Here is a 16,737-nt window from a genome sequence, read left to right on the forward strand (position 1 = left end):
CTCAGCTGGTCTTGTTTCCTCTGACTGGAGGCCTCTGAGTCCTCATCCAGTGTGGGTCTCAGCTGAATTGCTGCTCGAAAGCCTGAACACTTAACCAGACAAATGCTTCTAGTTTCTGGTCCTCACACCTTATAAACCTTTCTGCTTTCTACCACTACTCCCTGGAATTAAAGGCTGCTTTCTAGCATTAAAGGCATGAGTCACCATGCCTGGCTGTTTCCAATTCGGCCTTGAACTCACAGAGATCCAGAGGGATTTCTGTCTCTGGAATGCTAGGATTAAAGGCATGTGCTAACATTTTCTAGCCTAAGTATCTTGTGGCTTTTCTGTTCTCTGACCCCAGATAAGTTTATTAAGGTACACAATATTTTGGGGAACACAATACCACCACATATCTTTGTGAGTTCAAGTTGGGCTACATAGTGAGGTCCTGTATCTGAACGTTGTTGTTTGTAAATAATATAAGATACAGGGACTCAAAATTAAAGGACTTAGAACACTTGCTAAATGTTTTTTTGTTTGTTTGTTTGTTTTTAATTTTTTTATTTTTATTTTACAATACAATTCAGTTCTACATATCGGCCACGGATTCCCTTGTTCTCCCCCCTCCTGCCCCCCTCACCTTCCCCCCAGCCCACCCCCCCATTCCCACCTCCTCCAGGACAAAGCCTTCCCCGTGGACTGAGATCAACCTGGTAGACTCAGTCCAGGTAGGTCCAGTCCCCTCCTCCCAGGACGAGCCAAGCGATCCTGCATAGGCCCCAGGTTTCAAACAGCCAACTCATGCAATGAGCACAGGACCCAGTCCCACTGCCTGGATGCCTCCCAAACAGATCAAACCAATCAACTGTCTCACCCATTCAGAGGGCCTGATCCAGTTGGTGACCCCTCAGCCATTGGTTCATAGTTCATGTGTTTCCATTTGTTTGGCTATTTGTCCCTGTGCTTTATCCAACCTTGGTCTCAACAATTCTCACTCATATAAACCCTCCTCATTCTCACTAATTGGACTCCCAGAGATCCACCCGGGGCCTAGCCATGGATCTCTGCATCCAGATCCCTCAGTAGTTGGATGAGGTTTCTAGCACGACAATTAGGGTGTTTGGTCATCCCATCACCAGAGTAGGTCAGTTCGGGCTGTATCTCGACCATTGCCAGCAGTCTGTTGTGGGGGTATCTTTGTGGATTTCTGTGGGCCTCTCTAGCACTTTGCTTCTTCATTTACCATGGTCTCCTGTTCCTTGTTCTCCCTCTCTGTTCTTGATCCAGCTGGGATCTCCCACTCCCTCAAGCTCTCTTTCCCTCGACCCTCACCCTTCACTACCCCCACTCATGTCCAGGCTGTTCATGTAGATCTCATTCCATTTCTCTGTCATTGGGCAATCCCCGTGTCTTTCTTGGAGTCCTGTTTTCCAGGTAGCCTCCCTGGTGATGTGAGTAGCAGTCCAGTCATCCTTGTTCCACAACTAGTATCCTCCTATGAGTGAGTACATACCATGTTTGTCTTTCTGAGTCTGGGTTACCTCACTCAGGATGATTTTTTCTAGATCCATCCATTTGTCTGCAAACCTCATGATGTCATTGTTTTTCTCTGCTGAGTAGTATTCCATTGTGTATATGTACCACATTTTGTTTATCCAGTTGAAGGGCATCTAGGTTGTTTCCATGTTCTGGCTATTACAAACAATGCTGATATGAACATAGCTGAACAAGTGCTCTTGTGGTGTGGTTGAACATTCCTTGGGTATATGCCCAAGAGTGGTATAGCTGGATCTTGGGGGAGATGGATTCCCAATTTTCTAAGAAAGCGTCATATTGATTTCCAAAGTGGTTGTACAAGCTTGCATTCCCACCAGCAGTGGAGGAGAGTTCCCCTAGCTCCACATCCTCTCCAGCATAAGGTTTCTTCAGTGTTTTTGATCTTAGCCATTCTGACAAGCATAAGGTGGTATCTCAGAGTTGTTCGAATTTGCATTTCCCTGATGATTAGGGATGTTGAGCAATTCCTTAAATGTCTTTCAGCCATTTGAGTTTCCTCTGTTGAGAATTCTCTGTTTAGTTTTATAGCCCATTTCTTAATTGGACTGTTGGGCATTTTGATGTCTAATTTCTTGAGTTCCTTATATATTCTGGATATCAGTCCTCTGTCAGATGTGGGGTTGGTGAAGATCTTTTCCCATTCTGTAGGCTGTCACTTTGCCTTGTTGACCGTATCCTTTGCTCTACAAAAGCTTCTCAGTTTCAAGAGGTCCCATTGATTGATTGTTTCTCTCAGTGTCTGTGCTACTGGTGTTCTATTTAGAAAGTGGTCTCCTATGCCAATGCGTTCAAGACTACTTCCTACTTTCTCTTCTAGCAGGTTCAGTGTAGCTGGATTTATGTTGAGGTCCTTGATCCATTTGGACTTAAGTTTTGTTTACGGTGATAGATATGGATCTATTTGCAGCCTTCTACATGTGGATATCCAGTTATGCCAGCACCATTTGTTGAAGATGCTTTCTTTTTTCCATTGTGCACTTTTGGCTTCTTTGTCAAAAATTATATGTTCATAGGTGTGCGGACTCATGTCAGGGTCTTCAATTCATTCCATTGGTCCACATGTCAGTTTTTACGCCAGTACCAAGCTGTTTTTGTTACTGTAGCTCTATAGTAGAGCTTGAAGTCAGGGATCGTGATGCCTCCAGAGGTTGTGTTATTGTACAGGATTCTTTTGGCTATCCTGGGTTTTTTGTTTTTCCATATGAAGTTGAGTATTATTCTTTCCAGGTCTGTGAAGAATTGTGTTGGTATTTTGATGGGGATTGCATTGAATCTGTAGATTGCTTTTGGTAAGATTGCCATTTTTACTATGTTAGTCCTGCCTATCCATGAGCATGGAAGATCTTTCCGCTAAATGTTTTTTATGTGACTAGTAAGATAATAATCACTTTTAAGCATAAGTCACAGTGAAGGAACATCTTCCAAAAAGCCTGAACAGAGAAATAAGAAGTGTGAGACCAAAATGAGCCATCTTAGAAATAAGACCAAAATGCTTTCACCCTAAAATTAAGGCCTAAGATTTTTCCTTTTGGGAATAGGCCATTAGTTACTGAAACCAGTCAGTTCAGATTCCAGAAAACAGGAAGTGTAAAAGTACAGAGTCACAAGATAGTCATGAGGTAATGCCTGCCAAACTATGGAATGTCCTCTCCCTGGTTTCCAAGGTAACTGACCACAGAAATGCCCCCACCTGAGGGCAGACAATGAGAAATGGTGGTGGGCAACCACTCCCTTAGAAGTAATTTCTAGAAGCCCCTAGAAGCGAGCCAATCAGAATTATACCTGTACTAGCACCCCTAAACGATGTAACCTTGTGACTTTTCCCTTTAAAAGCTGAGCTTGCAGATAGGTGGGCGCTTCCTCCAGCCTCCACTGCATTGGATGTATTGGACGAAGTCCCTGCCTAGGCTTGTATTGCTTTTGGATATCCAGAATTAAACCATGCTTTTGCATTCCGGCATGCTCCTCTTTGGTGGTCTCTCTGGGGGTCACGATCTGGGCACAACAGAAGCATGTCAGGTTCAAAAAGATTAAGATTTTCATAGTGAATTACTCTAGCTGTTTCTACCTACCCTAAATAAAATAAATAAAAGTAAAAATTTTAGTATTCTTAAAAGTATTAAGGAAATCAAGTATAAATAGTTATTTTGTTTTAAAATTTGTTTCTTAATATTCTGGAAAGTCAGAAGTAAAGTATTTCAAAGCAATTTCAATTATGATAATATATCAAAAATGTTGCTTATTGAGAGCAACTCCTATTTTGGCTTGCGTGCATTTATTATAGCTTAAGAAGTTTTTCTAAGCCCTGATCCTGAAAGGCATTCTTTTAGCAACCCTGGGGAGCAGCCTGAGAGCTGGCCTCTCAAACCCCCTATCTGGCACCAGAACCAGGGAAAGGCAGGGAGACAATTAAGGAGACTATCTGCAAGAAGGGTGGTGGTCCGCTAGGAGGTCAGCCCCAAGAAGCACCATCTGGAAGCATTCCAGAGAGACACTCTGCACTGGGGGCTGTAGAGAGAGTGTTCACTGGTTGGACGCTGCAGAGCCTTTGAAAGGGTGAGTAGTCTGTTTTCTTAAGCCTCTTTTAAGCATTCTCTTTGTATAGTTTCTCTCCTCAGAATGAGTCAAACGGAATCTAGGAAGAGTGCTTACCCTGTAATAATGGATCCCAAAGAAGACAACTCAAGAGGGTACTAAGAAATCAGGCATAGAATAATGAACTTCTGAAGGGGAAATTGACTTGGAGGAGGAAGCAACTGAGTATCATAATCCCAAACGTCCCCCTCCCCGAGAAACATAAAGAGAAACAAAAGGACTTTTTAGGTCAGATTCAGGGACCTACAATGGCAGGCAGAGATTTTATACCCTCCCTTCATGAGAGAATCCCGCTGCTATTTCCTTTAGGACATAAAAAAGAGGCAGCAAGGTACTACAATCTTATTTGGCTTCCTCTGCTCTACCTAATTATAAATCACTCCACGTGACCGCCTGAGAAGGTAAATAAAACTGGTGGGGTTGCTACAATCAGAGCTTTCAGTGAAATGATTCACCGGAAACAAAAGGATTAACTTGCAAACTGCTTGTGCTGTGGAGCTGGAACAGCTCTTCATTTAAATAACAAAACAAGCTTCGCTAAGGGGCAGTTAGCCTTGGCTGCACTGGCCCAGACACTTAAGCTGGTTTGAAAACTCAAGAGAAGATTCCCTAACTCTCAGACCCAGCACCTCTCCCTCTCCCTCTCCCTCCCCTCCCCTTTTCTCCCCCTTCCCCCCCTCCTCTCCCTCTCCCTCTCCCCCCTCTCCCTCTCCCCCTCTCCCCCTCCCCCTCTCCCCCTGTTCCCTCTCTCTCTCTCTCTCTCTCTCTCTCTCTCTCTCTCTCTCTCTCCTCTTTCTCTCTCTCCCTCTCTCCTTTCCTCTCCCTATCTCCTCCCCTCTCCTCCCCTGCCCTCCCCTCCCCTCCTCTCCTCTCTCTTTCTGGGTTAATTGTTAGTACAGAGCTGTTTATTTACAAAAATCATGGCCCTGTCCAGTAACTTCCGGTTAACTCATTCAAACCAAGTCACTGGGGAGGGGACGCTTTCCCTATGAGTTGGAAAATTCTGAAGGTCTTTCGGTTTGATTGGAGATGTCCTCAGAACTGAAAAACCTTGCTGCATAGACACTTACTCTCTTTGCATCTCCACCTTTTTCTTTCAACTCTGACTGCCTGTCTGCATCTGGAACATCCCCCTAGGTGCCCCTCTAGTCCCAGGTAGCTGGCTGGCCTAAACAGGCACCCTGCTGCTGCCTGCCTCTTAAGTTAAACTCTCCAGTTCTCATCAGCTCTAAAAATCTTTCCTCTTAACAATTTAAAAATAAACATTTCCCCCTCTTCACTCATGAAACAGCTATTTTTGTTTCTTTACTGATTCATGATTAAGAGTTTTTGTTTCCATACTAAAAGAATTTCAACTCAAGCTTATTATTTTTAAGGCTAAATCTAGCAGGATGAAACAAAGTTCTAAATTTATAGAGACAACTAACTTATAAGTTGTTAAAAATAGGTTCACTAAAATTGTAAACTATTAAGGATAACTAAACAATACAACTTAATGATTAATCATCTAGCTACTAACTTATAAACTGTTAAGGATAAGTTTATTAAATTATAAACTATTAAAAATAATTAAAAACACAACGTAATGACTAGTCATCTACCCAGTAACTTAAACTATAAACTGTTAAGGATAAGTTTTACTTAAATTATAGGCAATTAAAGATAAATAAAAGGATACAATTTGTTGCTTAATCATACTGGAAATGATCATATTCTCTATTCAAATCTTTATCTATAAACATGCTAAATATTAATTGTTGGTTATGCCAGCGGCGCTGCCCCTCGTGGCTGGTCACCGCCCGCGGCCATGCATGCAGAGGAGCGTGCTGATTAAAAGAATCATAGCCATGGTTACCTTTTTAGAGCTTTATTGGGGGGGGGAGACAGAAAGACAGAGAGAGAGAGAGAGAGAAAGAGAGAGACAGAGAGAGAGAGAGAGAGAGAGAGAGAGAGAGAGAGAGAGGGAGACATGGGGGGAGAGGGAGAGAGGGGGACCGATGGGGGAAGGAGCTGAAAGGAGAGGGAACAGACAGAGAGAGAGAGCCCACAGAGGGCTCAACCGCTTTTTTAGGCTGGGAAGCCGGTGAAGGCTGATGACGTAATTAAAGGACGTAAATAAGGACCAAATCCTAACATCCCAGACTTTCCCTTATTATAAAAAAAAAGCAGGTAGATGGGACTAGGGGCGTTGTTCCTCTCAAAAACTGCTTCCAGCTGACTTTTGGACGTTGGTTGGCTCTGGGGGGAATGGAGAAGGGGAGTCTTCCGAGGTCAACAGGCATTGTGGGATACTGTCATCCGTTTGCTCTGGAGACATGTATCCCTCTTGGCTGTGGCTGGGAACTTTCTGTTTGACAAGATGCTGGTGACACAGAAAAAACTTAGAGAGATAAAAAGAATCATTATTATTTTATGTTGGCATTTATCTGAGGTAGATCTGGCCTGTCCCTATGGATTTTGAAACATTATCAGAGACAGATTATTTTAAAGCACCTATTTCCTTTACTGGTTCAGCATCTAGGAGACAGGTGATCAATTGTTAAAAGCATCTCATAGTAATAGATGTTTACATTAAAGTCTTTGTAGTGCCCAGCCGCTTTTGGGTCTGGGGGTGTAAATACCTTTTAGCTGTTACAGTTAAAGGACGTAAATAAGGACCAAATCCTAACATTAATATGATCAATTCCTTTCTTAGTTTCCTGGCATTTAAAAATGTTTAAGCTTCTCTCTACAGATAAAACTATGCCATGCCTTAATTGCTACCAGGGCTCTATTTTAATTATATATACTTTGGAATCAATTGCTTTGCTTTGATTAAAAAAAAAAAAAAAAAAAAAAAAAAAAAAAAAAAAAAAAAAAAAAGCAGTCTATTCCCCAAGTTACTTCTTCACAGAAAAATTTCAGACCTAAATTTAACAGCCAAAGGCCTATACTGTTCCTTATGACAACTAAAATCTATAGTCCCTGCCTCCAGTAAAGCTGTGGTTATATATAACAAACATCCTTCCCAAAGCTTCAGCTGCCTTCTCAACTTCTCTCATTAACAAAAATCAAGTAATTGGCCTCATTTCCTTGGGTTAATGCCAATTCTGAGAACAAGTTGTCTTGCTACCAGATCCCAAATAAAAAATAAGCTCACCGTACAGGTTTCAAAGTAACTTATTGTCTTACAATGACTTCCCTCAATAATCAATCATTTATGTTTTTTGGCAAGTTAAGAAGATGTTTTAGGGTGTAAAGTTTTTGTAAGGACATTAAGGTTTGAATAAGTGATTTATGGGTCTGAGATGTAAGTTAAAAATAAAAGACTTAAGGTATGGGGATAAATAAAGGCTTAAATATGAAAAATGCTTGGGGACAAGTTGTTTGGATATGTAAATGCAAGTTATGAGGGTCTGAGGATGAAAAGGCTTCGATGATGACGGGAAAAAGTGATTTGAGATGTATAAGGAAATGAAACATGTTTCAGATTTCTTTCTCTTGCTATTCTGCTGTTATATTGAGACTCCAAAGGTTCCTAGTTTTAGCATTAATTAATAAAATTCTGATAAGCTATTAATCTAGCACTACTACCATTATCATAGCCACAGGCTTGGGATTTTAAATTCTCTTTGGTTGTTCTTTTAACTATTCATGGGCTTGAGGATGCTTCTCATTATGTTGAGGGCATATGTCTAGTCTACATTCATCCAATTTTTCTGGATAGAAAAAAATGCTTTTAACCAAAATAAATTTTAGGTTTCCAAACTTTTATTACGACTCAAAATATGAGTCTCCTTGCCTCTTCTACAACATAGATTTCAATACAGACTACAAATAATAATAATGAACCTATCTGAACTTTTTGTCTCTTTAAGAAGGTTCTTATAAGCTTCAGGAGCTCTAAACACACCAATGCCCACAGATCAAGACAGGCTTCTGAAAAGTACTACCAAGCTGTGGTTTGTTTTCTCACCTGCCTATTTTTTTTTTCTGGGGTAGTGGGGGTGGGGATTCCTCTCTCCCTGGCCTGGAATGCCCCTTTCTCATCTGCCAAAACCATGCACTTAAAAGTTCCAAATGTACACCTAAGTCCAAAATTTCCTCTTTAAATTTCCTTAATTTAAAGGAAATTTAAAGTTCTGCCCATTAATATGTATTTGTTCCAGTAGATTCCTAATCATTAAAAAGGTTATTTAAGCCCCATCATCTTCTCTGCCACAAGCTCACTGCAGCCCTGCACCCAGCCCTCCAGCTCACACTCCATGGTCCCCCAATGCACTCTCCAGGCCATGTCCCAGCACAGACTGATCCATTTGCTGACTGCACCCTCCCAAAGCAGACCTTCCAAAGCTGCCTACACCTCTCACAGACCCTGGACAACAAGTGAAACAGTCTCCTCTTGCTGGGCTTCCATGCATTCCAGCCTTCAGAAGCCCTAGCCTTGTGCCCATGCCAGCATGGAATAACCATGAGCGATTTCTATACCCCTTTGTCATTCTCCCCTATTCCTATACTATAGAATTCCCATGCTCAGTGACTGGACTGCCCTTAAAAAATGTCCTATTACTAATCATATAAATTCTGCCCATGGTCCTGTTATATATATTTTATCAGACAGTCTCCATATGTACTTCTGACAATTGTTCTGTTAAGAAAATCTTGCTGTGTATACTTTGAGACAAATTGGTACTGCCCCTTTTATAGCCAAATGGTTTATTATTGTTTAGTTACAAATTTGAGTTACAGGTCAACTTTAGCTACAGCCTTGGTGGTATAGATGCACACTGCTATTCAGGGAACTCTTTATCTACAAATGCTTCATTAACCTTAGTTACTTAAAACAAATTAATTAAAGATTAATATACAAAAGTGTATATTCTAAACAAAACTATTCTTTTTTGATAACTCAAACATAATATTTAGACACACTTAACAATATCATATCATACTATTATAGATTTTTATGTTACTCCTCTGCCCTTTCATGAATCAGAAATGTTCTGGGATCATAAACAACTATACCTACAGGGTGTTTACACTAATTCTCAGCTTGCCATCAATATAAATTATTCTTATTAATTTCAGAATTATTACAATATTGCTTGTCATTCTCCCAATCATTTTCAGACTTTCAAATTATCCACAGTACTCACAGCCCTTAGAGAGATTTATATGCCTCTTTTTTTATTAAAGAAAAAGGGGGAGGTTCCAGAGTCTGTGGGAGTATACAGCAGGTGATAACTAGTGTTGAGCAGGTCGACCCATCAGACAAATAACTCTCTGATGGGAAGCCCCACTTGGCAAGGCCGTGGGGTCACTGATTGCAAATGTCCTGTAGCTTCTGTCTGTAGTTTCTCTCATGTGCCACTCCATTTCTTCCCTAATAACAGCTGCCCGTGTTCCCTCCACTGCCTGCAAGTGAGTATATTCCATCTTATGGGCACATATATCTGTGGATGATTAGGAAGATGACTTCTTATTAAGCTGCATAATTTTGATGAATAAAAAATATATTAGGATTTGCTTCATAACTGGATCTATTATTCCAAGAGGACTGTAAGACACTTAGGCCCTGTTTTATATCAGGAGCTCAGATTGGCATAAAGAAAACAATAATTACTTCTCAGTTCTAAAACAAGCCACATACAATTAATTGATTCAAAGCCTCAAGAGCAAAATTAAACAAGACTGAATGTCTTTGTAAATGGATTGTAAGTTAAAACTATACAGATATGCACAAGGACAGAGCTGCAGATGTCTAACCAAGGTTATTAGCACAAAGCATCACAAGGTTCTATGCCAATTCTTCCCTTGCTAAAAGTCTGGCTGATAAAGACCTGACTCCCTGTGTAGTTCTCTCAGCAGTTTGTCTCACCAGGCATCCTGCTCCCAGTCTCAGGTCACAGTCTTACAGCAGGAACCTTGAAATCAGGCGTTGCCATGGTTACTCATCCCCCTCAGATGTGGCCTTTGTAATTTCTTTATTACAAAAAAAAATGTTGTTAAATGTGTATATAAGCCATGTAGAACAAAGGAGAGCTAGAGGGAACCAAAAACTAGTAGAAATTAGAACTTAGGAAGAATTAGAGCTATAGCAGAAGAAGAAAAGAGCATGACTGGAACAGTTCGTGTGTGAATTTATTGTACCTAAGAAATTTTTTCTAAGTCCTGCTCCTGAAAAGCATTCTCTTGGCAAACCTGGGAGGCAGTCTGAGAGCTGGACTCACAGGCTGTGGTAATGACCAAATGTCCTGGATAGAAAGAAGCCTTTACTAACAAATCTAATATCTTCATGGTGGTAACCAGAAGGCAGGACCTGGTGGGCTAGCCTTAACTGCCAAGGGGCCATCAGAGTCTAAGATAAACTGCAGAGACAACAGGGACGGTAGCTGCAGTGCTGAGTACATTCCTTTTGCTCTGAGAGATTATGACTTTAATATCACATATGGAGATGTCCACATCCCTGGCAGCCTCTGATGTGGATCCCAGCAAGGTCAAAATGGCTGGCCCCAGTCTGGGCCCTGGTGTGTGAGCCCACATCCTGTAGTCCTTCACAGTAGCAGCAGCAAGGCTGGTGTAGCTCCACTGGAAGTAAGGCCCCTGGGCCCAAGGGGCCTCATGGAGTCAATAAATGGGGATGACACACACACAATGACTTACACCCCATCTCAGGAGGAGCCCTACATTGTTTCCATCAAATATACTGATGATGAGATCCTTTAAAGTCCCTTTAAGGTCAAGGTCATTCCCACATAGGATGCTGGCAAAGTGATTGCCTCTGGGCTAGGCCTCAGTTCCTATAGGGTGCCTGACAGCTTACCTGTGGAGTTTGCAATTGATGCCAGAGATGCTGGTGAAGGCTTACTGGCTGTCGACATCACAGACCAAGAGGGAAAGCCTCAGAGAACCACTGCCCACAACAGTAAAAACGCCACATATGCCATTACCTATATCTCTGATAAGACCAGACACGATGTAATTTGGGTTGGCTATAGCAGAGAAAACATTCTCCTTACCTTATCTGGGCCCTGCAGACAGGTGGATCCAGCAAGTACCTGGCCACAGGTCCTGAGATTGCCGCTACTGTGAAAACTGGAGAGAAAATGGGCTTCATACTGGATGCCAAGACTGCTGGGAAGGGGAAAGTGGCCTGCATGATTCTGAATGTCACAGAGGCTGAGGCTGATGTCATCGGAAATGAAGATGGCACTTATGACATTTTCTACACTGCTGCCAAGCCAGGCACCTCTGGGATCCACGTGCTCTTCTCTGGTGTTGATATTCCCAACAGCCTCTTCACAGTCATGGCCACTGATAGAGAAGTCATCGCCATGGAGCAGGCCCAAGTAAATGCATGTCCTTTAGGTACTAGGTGACTGAAGAGGCCTATGTTCCAGTCAGTGGATGGCCTAGGCTTTAATCCCTTTGACTGCATGATTTCTATAGGGAAAGGGGGCTGGCTAAAGAAACCCACCCTGACCCTGGAGCCCAGAACTAGGGCAAGATGGGTCAGATAAGGCCAGTGAAAGAAACACAGTTTGGCTCAAACCAGAGCCATCTCTGCCCCTGGGCAACTGACTTGTGAATCCAACCAATCACAAAGCAGGACAGTAGAATCCTGGCCCTAGGGCCCAGGGCCAGGGAAAGAAACACAGCCTGCATTTGGGACCTGAGCCAGAAAACACTTTATCCCAAACCCAGAACCAAGGAAACATGCCTTGACTCTGAAACTAGTGCTAAAATAACACTCTTGGTCCCTAGAATCAGAGTCAGTGAAAGAAATGTGCCCTGACCTTAGAGGTAGTGTCAAAAAGCCAAGAAAGGCCAGTGAAAGAAACACAGTTTGGCCCTGAAATCAGGGTCATCTCTGTCCCTAGCCCACAAAACTGACCAATCCCTGGGCAAAAAAACCTAACCAATCATGGGTTGACTCCACCCCTAGGACATCTTATATAAACCACCCTGCCTGGTCAGTTGTGAGCTATTCTCTCCACCCTGGTAGAGGCAGCTACTCTCCTAGATTCCTCCTTCCCAAATAAATCTCTTTCTCGAAAGAGTTTTGGGTGTGAAGACCTTCATTCACTGCTGCACGGAAGAACCTTGCTGAGACGCCCCATAGTGGATTGAGCAAGGGGGAGCTGAACAGAAGAATCTTGCTGAGATGTCCCGTAGTGGATTGAGCAAGGGGGAGCTGAACAGAAGACCATTGCTGAGATGTCCCTCAGTAGACAGAGCAAAAGAGAGCTGAAAAAGTAACACTTTTCTCCTAAGCGGGAGGAGATTGCTACATTTTGCAATTTCTTAGGCTAGAGAAGGAGAGCTCTGCTAGGAAGTCCCCTTAAGTGGGGGGTGACCAAAGCTCAGCTGTAAAGTCTCTCCAAGAGAGAAGCAAGATTGCTATATCCTGCAGGGAGACCAGCCCCCATCACACCAGGTACAGCCTGACTTTCCTGAACAGTCAGGATACCCTGCATTTCCCGAACAGTCCGGATACCCTTACCTGCTGAAGCAGTTCCAGGTCTGACTTTACTGAGAAGTCAGAAAAATTTCCCTTCCAGGGTTGGGCTGCTTCTTTACAGTTCCAGCCACCAGAGCTGTGCTAAACAGCTTCAGGTGTCTGGGACACCTTCAGGGCAGAGCTGCTCTGAGCAGCTTGAGGTGTCCAGGATACCTCGCCCTCCAGGGCTGAACTGTCTCCTTGCAGCTTAAGCCATCAGACCTGTCCTAAGAAGCTCAAGGTGTTGCTTTACCTTTCCCCAGAGTTGCAAAACTCACGTTTTGGTGTCACAATCTGGGACCAGATCCACAGAGTTGCAACAAATTTACTTACAATTTCATTTGCTGTCAAGAAAGGAGAAATCACAGGAGAGGTGTATATGTCTCTGGGAAGACAGCTACACCTGAGATCATGGACAACAAAGATAGCACGGTCACTGTCAGATATGTCCACACTGAAGTCAGGCTTCACAAGATGCACATCAAATACATGGGCAGCCACATCCTTGAAAGCCCTCTCCTGTTCTATGTGAACTACACAACAGTGGGAGCTTTTCTGCATATGGTCCAGGCCTTGTGTATGGAGTAGCCAACAAAAACGCCTCATTTACCATTGTCACAGAAGATGCAGGAGAAGGTGGTTTGAATTTTGCTACTGAAGGACTGACCCTCAAAAGCAGACATCAACTACATTGACAACAAAGATGGGACATATACAGTGACCTACTTGCCCACCCTGCCTGGTGACTACAGCACCCTGCTCAAGTATAATGACAAGCACAAGCTACTCACACGTGAAGCTAGGCTCTGTTGTTCAAATTTCTAAAGGTCTTTAAGAAGCAGAGCAAGCCACAGCCACCACCTCTTACCAACTCCTCAGCTTGAAAGAGCTCCAGCTGAGAGAGCTTCCTTAGTCAAAAAGCCTTCATCCAAAAGAGGCTTCCTCAGCCAAAAGCACCTCCAGTCAAAAAGCCTCTATTTCCTGTATCCTTATGCCTTATATACCTTTCTCCACCCACCCATCACTTCCTGGGATTAAAGGCATGAGTGGTTCCCAGTACTGGGATTAAAGGTGTATTCCAACACTGGCTCTGTTCTCTCTCCTAGACTGAGTCAATCTCATATAGCCTTTAAATTCACAAAGATCCAGATGAATCTTTGCCCCCCCCCCCCCCAAGTGCTAGCGTTAAAGCTGTGTGCTACCACTGTCTGGCCTCTATGTTTAATCTAGTGGCTTGTTCTGTTCTCTGATCTTTAGGCAAATTTATTAGAATACACAATGTATCACTACATTCCCCCTTTTTTGTCTAAAATAATAAAGGAACATTATAACTAACATAAGAAAAACTATATACATAAGTACAATAAATATATACCATATATACAGTCAGTAATTACATTAACAATGTCTAGTTTATTGATATTTGACAGATTCAGAGAAAATACTCCATTATTTATCCTATTTGGTGAGTACAAAGTGTTGTACCTAATTCACTTTCTATCCTAACTTGTATTACCAACCCAAAGTTATCTTTTAATGTCTTTCAAACTTACACATTTTACACCTCTTTAGTTTCTATTCTGAATTTGTTAACAGGGAAAACTATAACTATCTAATCTTTAACTCACTCAGACACTGGAAGGAAATAATATTATCTGAGTAAGCAGGAAGTGCAAACAAGCAACTTCCAAAAAATATGAGAAATGATAGAAACAGCTGGCTGCCTGAAGAGTCACCCAAAGTTCCTCTGCAACATTGGGGTATCCATCTTTGGCTTATAGACTGAGCATATCTGACAGGTTTTTTTCTGAAGCAGAATTTTCTGAAGGGCCTTCCTACCTTATCTTGGCAAGGTGCCAACAGTTCTTTCTTTTGTATCCTGCTTGTCCATTTTGGACAGCATACTGTCAGCAGTGGAGGCAAGGGCATTTTCTTGCCCAGTGGCTAACTTGCCACAAAGAAAGTAAACTCCATAAGGAGTTTCTTCAATGCTCATCATCTTCTTGAAGTATGTTGGTGATGCTAGGAGCAGAAATGTCTCATTTACATAAAAAAATCTATGTTATTAAAACATCTTAAATGTTTTAATCTGTAGATCTCTAAAGTATTTGAAGATGACCTATCTAAAATATATCTGTTTGACATTGAAAACATACCTAACTGGATGAGAAATTTGATTGTAATGACTAATTACTAACTTACACTTCCTTATATACTAATTAGTTGATAATAATAACTTTCAAGGCCTAGAAATTTGCATTACATTGTTAAATGAACTGTATAGATACAATACCTTGAACAAGTTTAGAAATATATGTACAGTATATTCTAGTAAAATCAATCTCAAATTTGTATCAATATCCAAAATTTGTATACAACATACAAAAATGCAATCCAATGTAAAATAGTTAAAACTAGTAGTTGCTTTTTTTGTTTGTTTGTTTGTTTGTTTGTTTGTTTGTTTGTTTTTTGGAGACAGGGTTTCTTTGTGTAGCTTTGCGCCTTTCCTGGAACTCGTTTTGTAGACCAGGTTGTCCTCGAACTTACAGAGATCCACCTGCCTCTGCCTCCTGAGTGCTAGGATTAAAGGCATGCGCCACCACCACCTGGCCTATTAGTTGCTTTTTAAAAGTAGATTTAACCTTTTTATCTTATCATATCCATATTTTCTTTTCAGAGTAGATTATCTAATAATAATATCTAATAATCTACTCTTTAATCCTATCATTTTTTAGAGTAAATTCAATAATCTACCTTTTTATATATATCCTCTTTTTCCCCTTTCCTTTTCTTTTTTTTCAAACAAGAACCCTGAATCTAATTTCCTTTGTTCAGCTTTTTCCTGACTATTAACAAAAACAACTTCTAAGCAACCATCCTAAACAATGACAAATATCCATAACTCATTGAATGACCAAAAACCACCCACCACACCTCTTGCAGATGTGGGTGTCATGTTCTTTAAATTACTTCCAGCTGTCTGGGGGCAAAGGCATTTTTAGTGGATCCTGAAAAGACATATTTTGGGTTAATTGTCAAGTCCTGGGAGAGGTAGCTGGATCATTGTTGTCCAGTCTCTGTATAATGCAAAAGTACAGGGCTTGTCTCAAGTCCTGGCTAGAGTAGAGTGTGAGGCTGTATCACCTCAGCTAGCCATCTCAATATTGTCCTGAGCAGTTTATAGTCCAAAGCCAATCTTTCAGTGGTGTTTGTCAGTTTGGTGGTATTATCATAGTCCTGAGGGAATCATCATTGTAGGGTCCCATCATCTTTTTGAAGAGTTCAAAGTCATGATTAGGCATGGTCATGGTTCACTACAGAAAATCTTTTTCTTGGAACAAGTTTTCTACATGATTTGTTGTTTTTCTTCAGTTGTCTCATTTGTCCAGTGGTCTTCAGATTCCTTAGCCTCCATTTTCCTGAAAGACAAAAACAAAACCCTTCCCCAACCCTAACTTTGGGGAGGTTCCCAATCTAATCTTTATCACTTTTGATTTACAGTTCCTCCTGATTTTTTGTTCTCTTCTATAGCTGTTCTATCATCCAGAGCTGTATAGTTTTTTACAATAGGCATTAGGTTCTTTAATTGCTTTGGGAAGAAGTTTCTTCCAGGATGACAGGAAAGGACTAAATGGATTTGACATGGGGGGTTCTTCAAGAGGCTCCTCAGGGCATTTGCCAATGGCAAAGGCAAGGGATCACTTGGCCCCTTGTTAATCTACATTTGTTAGTACAATGTCTGCCTTTGCCAAACCTTCTGTATAATCTAGAATGAAGGGGAGTTCTATTGGGATTATTCCTTGAAAAAACATTAATTTTAGGAGTGTCTTGTTTAAGTTCCTTTTTAGGTGACCTTGTTTACTGCATTTGAAACATTTGGCATTACTATTTTTCTTTAAACCTCTGAAATCGCCTCTCCTATGCAAGCATCATCACAGTCATGAGATTCAATATTTATTGTATCTTGGATCCATTTATACAAGGGTGCTGATCTTGCCTTTAATGACCTGAATTACCCTTTTGCATTGTGCAATGGCATTTTCAAAAGCCAGAGATTCAATTAATATCTTTTCAGCTTCTGAATTTGGTATCATTCTATTCACTGCTGAAGTCAGTCTTTATAA

Source organism: Peromyscus eremicus, chromosome 6 (genome assembly GCF_949786415.1).
Source record: "Peromyscus eremicus chromosome 6, PerEre_H2_v1, whole genome shotgun sequence".
NCBI classification, from domain to species: domain Eukaryota; kingdom Metazoa; phylum Chordata; class Mammalia; order Rodentia; family Cricetidae; genus Peromyscus; species Peromyscus eremicus.